The sequence below is a fragment of the Ambystoma mexicanum genome, chromosome 4p, assembly GCF_040938575.1.
Source record: "Ambystoma mexicanum isolate Mex_15411 chromosome 4p, UKY_AmexF1_1, whole genome shotgun sequence".
NCBI classification, from domain to species: Eukaryota; Metazoa; Chordata; class Amphibia; order Caudata; family Ambystomatidae; genus Ambystoma; species Ambystoma mexicanum.
In genome coordinates, this window is record NC_090927.1 from 379,205,351 (window position 1) to 379,218,754 (window position 13,404).

The following is a 13,404-nucleotide window of genomic DNA, read 5'->3' on the forward strand; positions in this document are numbered from 1 at the left end:
CACATGACAGTTGCACATGAGTGGCATTGGCAAACCCCAGACATGGCATCACAATTGGCAACACACATGTCATTTCTACATGCACACATGAGCCATACCACAGCCACATCGCAACTGCCAGCACCATCCATACACATACAACAGCATGAGCAGGCAAAGGTAAGCCAGACATCACATGCAACACAGGGAGTGCACTACACATGCACGCACACCACCAAACTTGCATGCATGTGTACACCTCAGCCAACTGTTGCAGTGTTCCGATGGGCATCCATGTCACATCTGCCAATCAGGCTTCCACATCCCGCTGTCACATGCATCCATATTGCATCCCTGTTGCACCCTTGTCAAATACACACACATGCACATGTACACAGTGCTGATACATGCAGCTGAAAACAACATACATGCGTGACATCACAAACATGCCTATTTACATACACATTCATCCAAACATGTGTGCCCACACAACTGCATTTGGCATGCAAGCCTACACACACAAGCACCATCCATGTCTCACACATGACAGCCCTCGCATGTGTTAGCCTCACGGCCCTGTACACCCCCACCCATACTCGGCCCCATACAAACAGATGTGCAACCGGCACACGACTGGCACATCACCACACGCACAGCTTACAATCATGATGCATGCACACTTACCGCTCAACTCCAGACGGGTCTGCCTCTCAAGGACCTGGACGTGGAGCGCTGGGGATATGAATTCCAGGACCCTCATCTGATCTTCCGACAAGTGGCCCCGGCGCCCCTTAGCATCCGCTGCCTTCAAGAGGTGCCGGGCCTTGCTGAGGGTCCTGGACCTGAAGTCCTCCCAGCGTTTCTTGACATGTTGGAAGTCGCGGACTGCCACCCCCTCCGCGTTGATGGCAGTCACAATGTCCGTCCAGATCCGAGTCTGTCCTTCCTTGTCGGCGCGCACCCTTCCATAGAGGGCATCATACTGCCCCAGGACTTGCTCCACCAGGACACCAACTTCCCTGGCACTGAAGCTGGTGCCCCTCTGCCTCTCTGGCCGGGGGTTGTCAGTGGTGCCAGATGTTGCAGTGCCCGACATGACAACCCCAGAGGCAGGAGTGGGTGGGCAACTGGGTCCTGGGGCTGGGCTGTGGAGTGATGGAATCCCAGTCGGGAGTCTTCGGTTCCAGCAGGGGTGGTCACAGCAACAGCACCCCTGGCTGATGTGCAGGCAGCAAATGGCAGGGCACGTGGGCAGCAGGCAGCCAGGCAGCAGCAGATGGCAGATGGGAGCGTGCTCGGGGCTCTGGGGGGCAGTAAATCGGCTTTCTGGGCAGGAGCGTGGTCTTCCGTGTGCTTACGCGTGGCCAGCTTGATACGGAGTGATTTGACACGTGAAAAGTCCTGCACGTCTGCGTGTAATTCGAGGAAAGGCCCTTAGCGCGTAAGCGCGTCTGCACGCATACGGGATTTCATTGGCCCAAAGGCCCCCATGCGCAGCTGTGACGTCACGCGCATGGCCGTAGAGAATGGCACGTTTAAAAAAAAAGCGTGTAATTGGTGGAAATGGCCTCATCGCGTATGCGCGTCTGGGAAGTGTGTATAAAAGGTACATGTAGAACGCCATTTCCTTGTACGTGCTTTTCGTGGAGAGCGAGTGGGTGAAAACTGTACTTCTTGTCGGTTCACACGCAATTTACTTCAAGGCGTTTCCAGTTCCACTCCCAGTTACCTCTGACAGCTTTTTCTCTTTTCCTCTTTTTCCTGGGCCTGTTTCCTCAAACAGCGTTCCCTTCTACTGTTGTCCTGTCTCCTCAGACAGCGTACAATTCTTCTTTTGGCGGGGGTGTTGCCAACGCGCACACGCGCATATTTTTCACATATTTAACATCTGTGCTTGCCCCGTGTGTCGCGTACCCCTTCAGAGGTCATTCTAGGCTGCATGTGGCACGCATACGTTCATTCTTGTGTTTCTGGGTGCCACAGCGCAGTGCAGGTTTATTTTTCCATGCACGTGGTCTAGGAGGGGTTGCATGCACCTTACTTCCCTTTTTTGGGGTGCCTGTGCGTTGCGTGACCCGTCATCTTTCCCCTGGGGTGACATACAGCCTTGCTAGAGCACTAGGGTACGATTACCATCTGGTACCCAACCCCTTTGACCCCCAATTTCCCAGGACAATAGTTCACATCGACTCCCATACGCACAATAACATCAGTGCCATGGCTGGGAGGCGAACAAGCCGTAAGGGTGGCAAAGGTGGCCGAGCCCCAAGTGGTGGCCGTGGTGGGTGCGGTAGGGGACGTGGCCGTGACTTGCAGGGTGCCCCTAGCCCCCCATGTGTGGAGGAGCAGTCAGGGACACCCATGCCCCCCCCCGGTTGAGGTTAACGTGGCTGACACCATCCATGCTCAGCCCTTGTTGGACCAGCCCACTGTGGAACCAGACCTGGCACAGGGTGACTCCATGGCTGACTTCCAGGTCAGCAGGTCTAGGCCACATGCGCCGGTGAACGTTGGTGTTATCAGCCCACGTGGATCTGGGGCAGCTAGGTCATCTGCTGCCCACGTAGGCAGGCTGATAGGCAGGCAGGGGCAGCTGCGGCTCCATCCACCCCACCTCTCACACACCCAGCCAGGACAGTGTCGGTCCAAGTCCATCCTGCTGACATTCCCCCTGACACCATCACACTTGAGCTAATGCCTGCACCAACTCCCATGCTGAGTGTGCAATCCCACACTCCTACTACAGAGTCCACCGGGGCTCCTGCCCCTGGTGTCCAGAGCGGCGTAGGACACTCAGGATCCCCACCGCCTTCCAAGCGGAAGAGGAAGAGTCCTCGTCCAGTAGAGGCTGATGCCCCAGACACGGCTACACAGTCCGGACCCTCAAGGAAGCCCAGCTTCAATGAGGCCGAACTGAATGCACTTGTAGAGTTTGTGTCCGCACATGACCACGAAATGGTGATTGTTGCAGGATCCAAGACCACACCTGCACAACGTCAGGCACACTGGCAGACCAATGCGGACATCATAAGTGCCCTTGGAATCGTGAGGCGTACAGCTACTGAATGCTACAAGCGCTGGAATGACCTGAAGCGCAGGGAAAAGAATAAGCTGGCCTCAAGTCATGCCGCAATTCTAGTGACTGGAGGTGGGTCTCCAGCAGAGGACATAGAACTCACTCCACATGAGCAGGTTGCTGGGACCTACGTCACAGAGGAACAGATCCAAGGCGTGGGAGAACTGGCAGATTATGAGGCATTGGGCCTCATTACGACCCAGGCGGTAAATTACTGCCTGGGCCGTGACTTTACCACCACGTTTACGCCATGGTGGTTGGCGGATTTACCGCCCCATTCCAACCTTGGCGGGGCGGTAAATCCCCATTTTCCCATTTACCCTTCCCCATTCCCATTTTGCCCCATAGGGCATAATGGGAGTGGGGAAGGCGTTAATTACGCCACCGTAAATTACGGTGGCGTAATTAACTCCATGGTCCCTTAGCGCCATGGATTTTAACACCTGCTAAAAGCAGGTGTTAAGACCTCCAAGGCGCTAAGGGACCTCGTACTCAGGCGGTAAGGGTCGGCGCTGTTTACGCCGCCGTAAAACCCTTACCACCTGAGTCATAATGAGGCCCATTGTCCGGTGAGTGCACATGCATGTGTGTGTCATCCATGTGCATGGTGTGTGTGGGAGGGCTTCTGTTTGGGTGCCAGGTGAGGGTGTGTGTGCATGAGTGGTTTGGGTCACCCATGTGCCTCATCCTATACATTCTGCGCACCAGCATTTCGGTATAGCAGCATCCCTTCTGCCAACATTAGACATCCAGCCCAACACCACGCCAGTTGCCCTTGGAGTGTCATCTTGCCACAACATTGTTGCTTATTTACCTCTGCTTATTCAGACAGATTGTTTGCATACCACCACTTTTACTTATTGTCACATGTCTGACATGGCTATGGTACAGTGGACTGGCTTTGTTTCCTGGACATGATTTGTTTAGACATGTCCCTGTGCTATAGGACCATTTTGGACTGGCAGCTCCAGGTTAAACATTTGAACCATTTCAATGTAAAAATCAATTTCATGAGCAAACTGGACTGAATGAACAATTGGTGCCCTCCTCTCCCTCTTCACTTCATGGCTAGGGTACATGCCATCTGTGTGATGGCATGTGTATTTGACCTGCCAATCACTGGCCAATGTGTGATGCCACTGCTAGGCAGCATGCAGCAAATGTGTTCATCTTCCATCTTGGTGTCAACAATGTGTGCTATCTGCCTACCCTTCACACACAGTGACGGTGCATGCATGGGAGGGTTTTAGTCATGTGGGACATGTGTCAATCAAGTACTGTTTCTGTAGCCTCTCAGCCCTAATTGTGTGCCATAGTGCTAATGCCTGTTTCCATTTGTTTCCTTTTATGTCTTTGCAGGGGATGACGCACTTGATACTGCTGGGGTTGTGGAGATGGTGCTGACCCAGGAGGGGTCTGAGGGCCGACCGACCACCAGTGAGGGACGTGGTGTGGTGGTGGGTGAGAACCCACAACTGCTGCAGGTCGTGCTCTCAAGGGGTGTCTCTGGCTGCACCTCCCCCGAGCTGTATTCAGGTGTCGATTCGGATGATGAGACCTATGTGCCGTCGCAGGTGAGTGTTCCTGGGAGGGATTCTGTTCTGTCCGACCCACCTGCACCAGGGTTAGAACCCTCAATGGGGATGTCAGTGTTGGCAGGTACGCCTTTGGTGGTTACGGATGCAGGGTCACACTCCGCGACATCTGATCCTGTTCCTGGGCCAGCATATCAGAGGGGGAATGCAGTCCTGCAGCCTCAGGCAGTGCCGGCACAGCAAGGCACAGTTTGCCTTGCCCCAGACAGGTGTGGTGCCGGCCGACGTGGTGGCCGTCAGCCACCTGGCAATACCGCATGGGAGCAATCCATATACGGTATGGCAACCCAACAGGCAGCATCATCAGAGATGATGGCTCAGGCCATGGATAGGGTGGCCACTTCCATTGTCCCCCCCCCCCGAAAGGCTGATGGAGCGACTACAGCAGGCAACAGACTCCATCTGCCAGTCACACAGGGAGGACATGTTGGCGTCCGACAGGGACAGGCGGGCGGCACTGGCGACTCTGCAGGAAGCCATTTCCATAGAGTCCCAGGGCCACAGGGAAGCCCTGAGGTTGGAACTCCTTCACCTCAGGACGACTCTTGTTGAGCTTGAGGCTTCAACAAACAGAAGGACAGAACAGCAGCTGGAGCATCTCACACATACGCTCTCAGCTGAGATGCAGGCAACTAGGGCGGAGGTCCGGGCATCCCGTGAGTTGTTGCATGGGGACCTCCGCACAATTATCCTCCAGAACGAGACCTACCACACCCGCATGCTTGCAGCCATGGAGGAACAGACTAGGGCTTTGCGTGGGCTGCCTCCCATAGTGCCACCACCTCCTGATGCAGCTGCAGAGGGTGAGGAGAGCGACAGCAGTGATTCTCCCACAATAGGGTAGCCGTGTAGGCCATGAGCCCATGGAGGTGTTTTTTTCCGCAAGATCCACACAGGTGGGTTTTGGTGTGCACCCTGTCCTCGGACCTCCTGGGTGGCCTCCCCCACCCCCGCCTCCCCCAGGCCCATTAATGGGCATTTTTTTTTTTGTTTGGGACAGTGTGTTGCCTTGTGTGGCTCCCGTGGATATACGCTGCATTGTGGCTGGGCACATGCAGCCTTGTCATGAATTTGGTTCAGATGCTTGGGTTTTTGTGACACACACCCCTCCTGCTTCCCGTTTCCATGGGCTTGCAAAGGGTGTGCCCAAGTGACATTGACGTACATGGTGACATTGGATTCCCATTCAATGTGTGGGAGTCTGTAGTCAATACTGTGTATACATTCATAATGAATATTGTTGTTGTATTGTACACTGCATGGTGTATTGATATGTGCCTCTGCATCCATCTCATCCTCCTAATTTGCAGGTCCATTTCTCATGTCTTCACAAGGCGGTACACCTTGGAACTGGAGTCCATGTTGTAAGCAGTGCACCTACACTCTTGCGTGGCGCTAACACTGTATACTTGGAAGTGTTCGAAGTGCTGGCATCATCAGGTAGTGAGGCTAGCAAATTTTTAAGTCTGTAATGTCATGTTTAAGGTAGGTTGGAGGTTGTGTAGGTGATTGGTATTCTTGGTAAGTATTTGGTAATGTGTGTTGTAGGTCCTGCATTACTGTGAGCATTTCATGTGTGGCCATGTTTCCATTAGGGACACTGTAGCTGGTGACACTTGGGGCATGTTGTGGGGATTAATTTGTTTCCTCTCACATTGCATGACATGCCATGGTGTGTTGTGTGGCCATGCCGGGGAGGGGTTGGGTGACATGGCACTGTTTTCATGTAGTATTTTGCAAGTGAGTATTCATTTCTGCAGCATGGAAGTGTGTCTTTTGATGACACTGCATTGGTGGTGTTTGTGTAGGTAGGGATGCACACATTGTGACACTTCCACATGAACAATCTCAGGCTGCTATGGTTCTGACAGTTGACTGTCCCTTTGTTCGTCATAATTGTCAGGTCGAGTCATCATTGCTTATCAGATGGTATGTGCCAGGGTTGTGTGCACTCCACAGGGGTGTGATTTCTATGTGAAGTAATTAGCCACCAGCTGCGTACGGGCTGCCTCACCCCGTGCCCTCTCCCCTCCCATGCGCAGTGGGCGTGCATGTGGTTGGGGATGTGGGGGCACCACCATGTCCACAGCCGGGCCCCGGCGTGTTGCAACATTGTGCAGGACACATGATGGGGGCGTATATAACAGCTGCCCGCCAGAACGGTCAAGGGAGCGAAAGCGTGACTTGAGCACTCCGAATGTGCGCTCCACTATGCCCCGGGTTGCAATATGGGCTGTGTTGTATTTTACCTCTGGAGGCGTGATGGGGATCCGAATTGGTGTCATCATGTGGGTGCTCAGAGGGTAGGCACTGTCCCCTGGTGAGGAGGTGATGGTTATCATTAGTGGGGTAGTGACATAACTCTGCATCTGACATGCATGCATGTGCAGTGTCATTCATACTCACCAAGTAGCCATGTATCGCCATGCCGCCCAGCTTCTACGTCCCGGCTTAGGGTAGACATTCGGTAAATTAAGCTGTCTTGGGTGGACCCTGGATAGTTGGCATATACTGAGGTGATGATTCCCTTGGCATTACATACTACCTGCACGTTGATGGAATGCCAGTGCTTGCAGTTCCTATAGATGTGCTCAGATGCCCTGGGGGAACGTAGTGCCACATGGGTGCAGTCAATGGCACCTAGCACTTTTGGGAATTGTGCCACACCGTAGAAATCGAGGGTGGCAGCCTGCCTTTCTGCAGGTGTCCTGGGCAGGTATATGTGCCTACGGACTGATGGGCGTGTAGTGATGATGTTCAAGACCTGGTGTAGGCAGCGTGACTGCGTGGCCTGTGACACCCCACCCACTATGGCACTTGTCCGCTGAAATTATCCTGTGGCCAAGAAGTGCAGTACATTGAGGACCTTCTCCAGGGGGCTGAGTGCTTGGGAGCACAGGGTGGATGATGTGAGGTCATCCTCCCACTCACTGACCAGGTCCAGCATTATGTGTGGTGGAAACCTGAACCTCCCATACACCTGGTCATCAGGCATCCCAAAAAGGCTGGTTCTGGGAGTGAAAATTCGGGCCCTCACTATCCTCCTCCTCCTCCTTTAGTAACCCACGGCCACTGCTGCTAGGAACGGTATATTCATCCTGGCGTCTGAGCTTGTTTGTTGTTTGCACGCACTTTTATGCTGCGCGGGTCGACATACGCCTGCTTCATGCTAGTGTACGTGTTTCAGGATTGGACCATTTATTTTTAGGCGCGTCGTAGGCGAATGTGTGAATCTTCCCGCCCACCCCAGTAATACACGTAACACGCTCTCCCAGGCCCAGTCACGAGTAAATATTCCCGCCCACCCCTGGAATACACGTACCCCACTCTCACAGGCCTAGTCGCGTGTGGAAGTTCACGAGCACCCCGAAATACACATACCCAGGGCAATCGCGTGTGGAACTTCCCACGAACCCCGTAAAACACGTAGCCCGCTGGTATCGCGTGTGGAAGTTCATGCGGACCCATAATACACGTACCCTGATGGTATCGCATGGGAGACTACCCGCGCACCCCAGGAATACACATACCCAGGGAAATCGCACGGCTGGGGGGTGGGGGTGCAGGGAGACATGAGTTGGACATGAGTGGGGTCCTGGTGGAGGATGACCCTGCACTGCTGGGGGGTGGGGGTGATGGGAGACATGAGTGGGGGCCTGGTGGAGGGTGCCCCTGCACTGCTGGGGGGTGGGGGTGGTGGGAGACATGAGTGGGGGCCTGGTGGAGGGTGCCCCTGGTGGCTGGGGGGTGGGGGTGGTGTTAGACATGGTTGGGGGCCTGGTGGAGGGTGCCCCTGCACTGCTGGGGGCTGGGGGTGGTGGGAGACATGAGTGAGGGCCTGGTGGAGGGTGCCCCTGGTGGCTGGGGGGGTGGGGGTGGTGGTAGACATGGTTGGGGGACTGGTGGAGGGTGCCCCTGCACTGCTGGGGGGTGGGGGTGGTGGGAGACATGGTTGGGGGCCTGGTGGAGGGTGCCCCTGGTGGCTGGGGGGTGGGGGTGGTGGGAGACATGGTTGGGGGCCTGGTGGAGGGTGCCCCTGGATGCTGGGGGGTGGGGGCGGTGGTAGACATACGTGGGGTCCTGGTGGAGGGTGCCCCTGCACTGCTGGGGGGTGGGGGTGGTGGTAGACATGAGTGGGGTCCTGGTGGAGGGTGCCCCTTCACTGCTGGGGGGTGGGGGTGGTGGGAGACATGGTTGGGGGCCTGGTGGAGGGTGCCCCTGCACTGCTGGGGGGTGGGGGTGCAGGGAGACATGAGCTGGACATGAGTGTGGGCCTGGTGGAGGCTGCCCCTTGTGGCTGGGGGGTGGGGGTTGTGGGAAACATGAGTGGGGGCCTGGTGGAGGCTGCCCCTGGTGGCTGGGGGGTGGGGGTGATGGGAGACATGAGTGGGGGCCTGGAGGAGGGTGCCCCTGGTGGCTGGGGGGTGGGGGTGCAGGGAGACATGAGTTGGACATGAGTGGGGTCCTGGTGGAGGGTGCCCCTGCACTGCTGGGGGGTGGGGGTGATGGGAGACATGAGTTGGATATGAGGGTGGGCCTGGTGGAGGCTGCCCCTGGTGGCTGGGGGGTGGTGGGAGACATGAGTGGGGGCCTGGTGGAGACTGCCCCTCGTGGCTGGGGGGTGGGGGTGATGGGAGACATGAGTGGGGGCCTGGTGGAGGGTGCCCCTGGTGGCTGGGGGGTGGGGGTGCAGGGAGACATGAGTTGGACATGAGTGGGGTCCTGGTGGAGGCTGCCCCTGCACTGCTGGGGGGTGGGGGTGATCGGAGACATGAGTGGGGTCCTGGTGGAGGATGACCATGCACTGCTGGGGGGTGGGGGTGATGGGAGACATGAGTGGGGGCCTGGTGGAGGGTGGCCCTGCACTGCTGGAGGGTGGGGGTGGTGGGAGACATGAGTGGGGGCCTGGTGGAGGGTGCCCCTGGGGGGTGGGGGTGGTGTTAGACATGGTTGGGGGCCTGGTGGAGGGTGCCCCTGCACTGCTGGGGGCTGGGGGTGGTGGGAGAGATGAGTGAGGGCCTGGTGGAGGCTGCCCCTGGTGGGTGGCTGGGGGGGTGGGGGTGGTGGTAGACATGGTTGGGGGCCTGGTGGAGGGTGCCTCTGCACTGCTGGGGGGTGGGGGTGGTGGGAGACATGGTTGGGGGCCTGGTGGAGGGTGCCCCTGGTGGCTGGGGGGTGGGGGTGGTGGGAGACATGGTTGGGGGCCTGGTGGAGGGTGTCCCTGGATGCTGGGGGGTGGGGGCGGTGGTAGACATGAGTGAGGTCCTGGTGGAGGGTGCCCCTGCACTGCTGGGGATTGGGGGTGGTGGTAGACATGAGTGGGGTCCTGGTGGAGGGTGCCCCTGCACTGCTGGGGGGTGGGGGTGGTGGGAGACATGAGTGGGTGCCTGGAGGAGGGTGGCTGGGGGGTGGGGGTGATGGGAGACATGAGTGGGGGCCTGGTGGAGGGTGCCCCTGGTGGCTGGGGGGTGGGGGTGCAGGGAGACATGAGTTGGACATGAGTGGGGTCCTGGTGGAGGCTGCCCCTGCACTGCTGGGGGGTGGGGGTGATCGGAGACATGAGTGGGGTCCTGGTGGAGGATGACCATGCACTGCTGGGGGGTGGGGGTGATGGGAGACATGAGTGGGGGCCTGGTGGAGGGTGGCCCTGCACTGCTGGAGGGTGGGGGTGGTGGGAGACATGAGTGGGGGCCTGGTGGAGGGTGCCCCTGGGGGGTGGGGGTGGTGTTAGACATGGTTGGGGGCCTGGTGGAGGGTGCCCCTGCACTGCTGGGGGCTGGGGGTGGTGGGAGAGATGAGTGAGGGCCTGGTGGAGGGTGCCCCTGGTGGGTGGCTGGGGGGGTGGGGGTGGTGGTAGACATGGTTGGGGGCCTGGTGGAGGGTGCCTCTGCACTGCTGGGGGGTGGGGGTGGTGGGAGACATGGTTGGGGGCCTGGTGGAGGGTGCCCCTGGTGGCTGGGGGGTGGGGGTGGTGGGAGACATGGTTGGGGGCCTGGTGGAGGGTGTCCCTGGATGCTGGGGGGTGGGGGCGGTGGTAGACATGAGTGAGGTCCTGGTGGAGGGTGCCCCTGCACTGCTGGGGATTGGGGGTGGTGGTAGACATGAGTGGGGTCCTGGTGGAGGGTGCCCCTGCACTGCTGGGGGGTGGGGGTGGTGGGAGACATGGTTGGGGGCCTGGTGGAGGGTGCCCCTGCACTGCTGGGGGGTGGGGGTGCAGGGAGACATGAGTTGGACATGAGTGTGGGCCTGGTGGAGGCTGGCCCTGGTGGCTGGGGGGTGGGGGTGATGGGAGACATGAGTGGGGGCCTGGAGGAGGGTGCCCCTGGTGGCTGGGGGGTGGGGGTGCAGGGAGACATGAGTTGGACATGAGTGGGGTCCTGGTGGGGGGTGCCCCTGCACTGCTGGGGGGTGGGGGTGATGGGAGAAATGAGTTGGACATGAGGGTGGGCCTGGTGGAGGCTGCCCCTGGTGGCTGGGGGGTGGGGGTGGTGGGAGACATGAGTGGGGGCCTGGTGGAGACTGCCCCTCGTGGCTGGGGGGTGGGGGTGATGGGAGACATGAGTGGGGGCCTGGTGGAGGGTGCCCCTGATGGCTGGGGGGTGGGGGTGCAGGGAGACATGAGTTGGACATGAGTGGGGTCCTGGTGGAGGCTGCCCCTGCACTGCTGGGGGGTGGGGGTGAGCGGAGACATGAGTGGGGTCCTGGTGGAGGGTGCCCCTGCACTGCTGGGGGGTGGGGGTGGTGGAAGACATGAATGGGGGCCTGGTGGAGGGTGCCCCTGGATGCTGGGCGGTGGGGGTGGTGGTAGACATGAGAGGGGTCCTGGTGGAGGGTGCCCCTGCACTGCTGGGGGGGGTGGTGGGAGACATGAGTGGGGGCCTGGTGGAGGCTGCCCCTGGTGGCTGGGGGTGGGGGTGGTGGGAGACATGGTTGGGGGCCTGGCGGAGGCTGCCCCTGCACTGCTGGGGGGTGGGGGTGGTGGGAGACATAAGTGGGGGCCTAGTGGATGGTGCCCCTGGTGGCTGGGGGGGGTGGGGGTGGTGGTAGACATGGTTGGGGCCTGGTGGAGGGTCCCCCTGCACTGCTGGGAGGTGGGGGTGGCGGGAGACATGAGCGGGGGCCTGGTGGATGGTGCCCCTGGTGGCTTGGGGGTGGGGGTGGTGGCAGACATGAGTGGGGGCCTGGTGGAGGCTGCCCCTGCCTGCTGGGGGGTGGGGGTGGTGGGAGACATCAGTGGGGGCCTGGTGGAGGGTGCCCCTGGTGGCTGGGGGGTGGGGGTGGTGGTAGACATGGTTGGGGGCCTGGTGGAGGGTCCCCCTGCACTGCTGGGGGGTGGGGGTGGTGGGAGACATGAGTGGGGGCCTGGTGGAGGGTGCCCCTGGTGGCTGGGGGGTGGGGGTGGTGGGAGACATGAGTGGGGGCCTGGTTTAGGGTGCCCATGGTGGCTAGGGGGGGTGATGGGAGACATAAGTGGGGGCCTGGTGGAGGGTGCCCCTGGATGCTGGGGGGTGGGGGTGGTGGTAGACATGAGTGGGGTCCTGGTGGAGGGTGCCCCTGCACTACTGGGGGGTGGGGGTGGTGGGAGACATGAGTGGGGGCCTGGTGGAGGCTCCCCCTGGTGGCTGGGGGGTGGGGGTGGTGGTAGACATGGTTGGGGGCCTGGTGGAGGGTGCCCCTGCACTGCTGGGGGGTGGGGGTGGTGGGAGACATGGTTGGGAGCCTGGTGGAGGGTGCCCCTGGTGGCTGGGGGGTGGGGGTGGTGGGAGACATGGTTGGGGGCCTGGTGGAGGGTGCCCCTGGATGTTGGGGGTGGGGGCGGTGGTAGACATGAGTGGGGTCCTGGTGGAGGGTGCCCCTGCACTGCTGGGGGGTGGGGGTGGTGGTAGACATTAGTGGGGTCCTGGTGGAGGGTGCCCCTGCACTGCTGGGGGGTGGGGGTGGTGGGAGACATGGTTGGGGGCCTGGTGGAGGGTGCCCCTGCACTGCTGGGGGGTGGGGGTGCAGGGAGACATGAGTTGGACATGAGTGTGGGCCTGGTGGAGGCTGCCCCCGGTGGCTGGGGGGTGAGGGTGGTGGGAAACATGAGTGGGGGCCTGGTGGAGGCTGCCCCTGGTGGCTGGGGGGTGGGGGTGATGGGAGACATGAGTGGGTGCCTGGAGGAGGGTGCCCCTGGTGGCTGGGGGGTGGGGGTGCAGGGAGACATGAGTTGGACATGAGTGGGGTCCTGGTGGAGGGTGCCCCTGCACTGCTGGGGGGTGGAGGTGATGGGAGACATGAGTTGGACATGAGGGTGGGCCTGGTGGAGGCTGCCCCTGGGGGGTGGGGGTGGTGGGAGACATGAGTTGGACATGAGTGGGGGCCTGGTGGAGGGTGCCTCTGCACTGCTGGGGGCTGGGGGTGATGGGACACATGAGTGGGGGCCTGGTGGAGGGTGTCCCTGCACTTCTGGGGGGTGAGGGTGGTGGGAGACATGGGTGGGGGCCTGGTGGAGGCTGCCCCTGGATGCTGGGGGGTGGGGGTGGTGGTAGACATGAGTGGGGGCCTGGTGGAGGCTGCCCCTGCACTGCTGGGGGGTGGGGGTGATAGGGGACATGAGTGGGGGCCTGGTGGAGGGTGCCTCTGCACTGCTGGGGGCTGGGGGTGATGGGACACATGAGTGGGGGCCTGGTGGAGGGTGTCCCTGCACTTCTGGGGGGTGAGGGTGGTGGGAGACATGGGTGGGGGCCTGGTGGAGGCTGCCCCTGGATGTTGGGG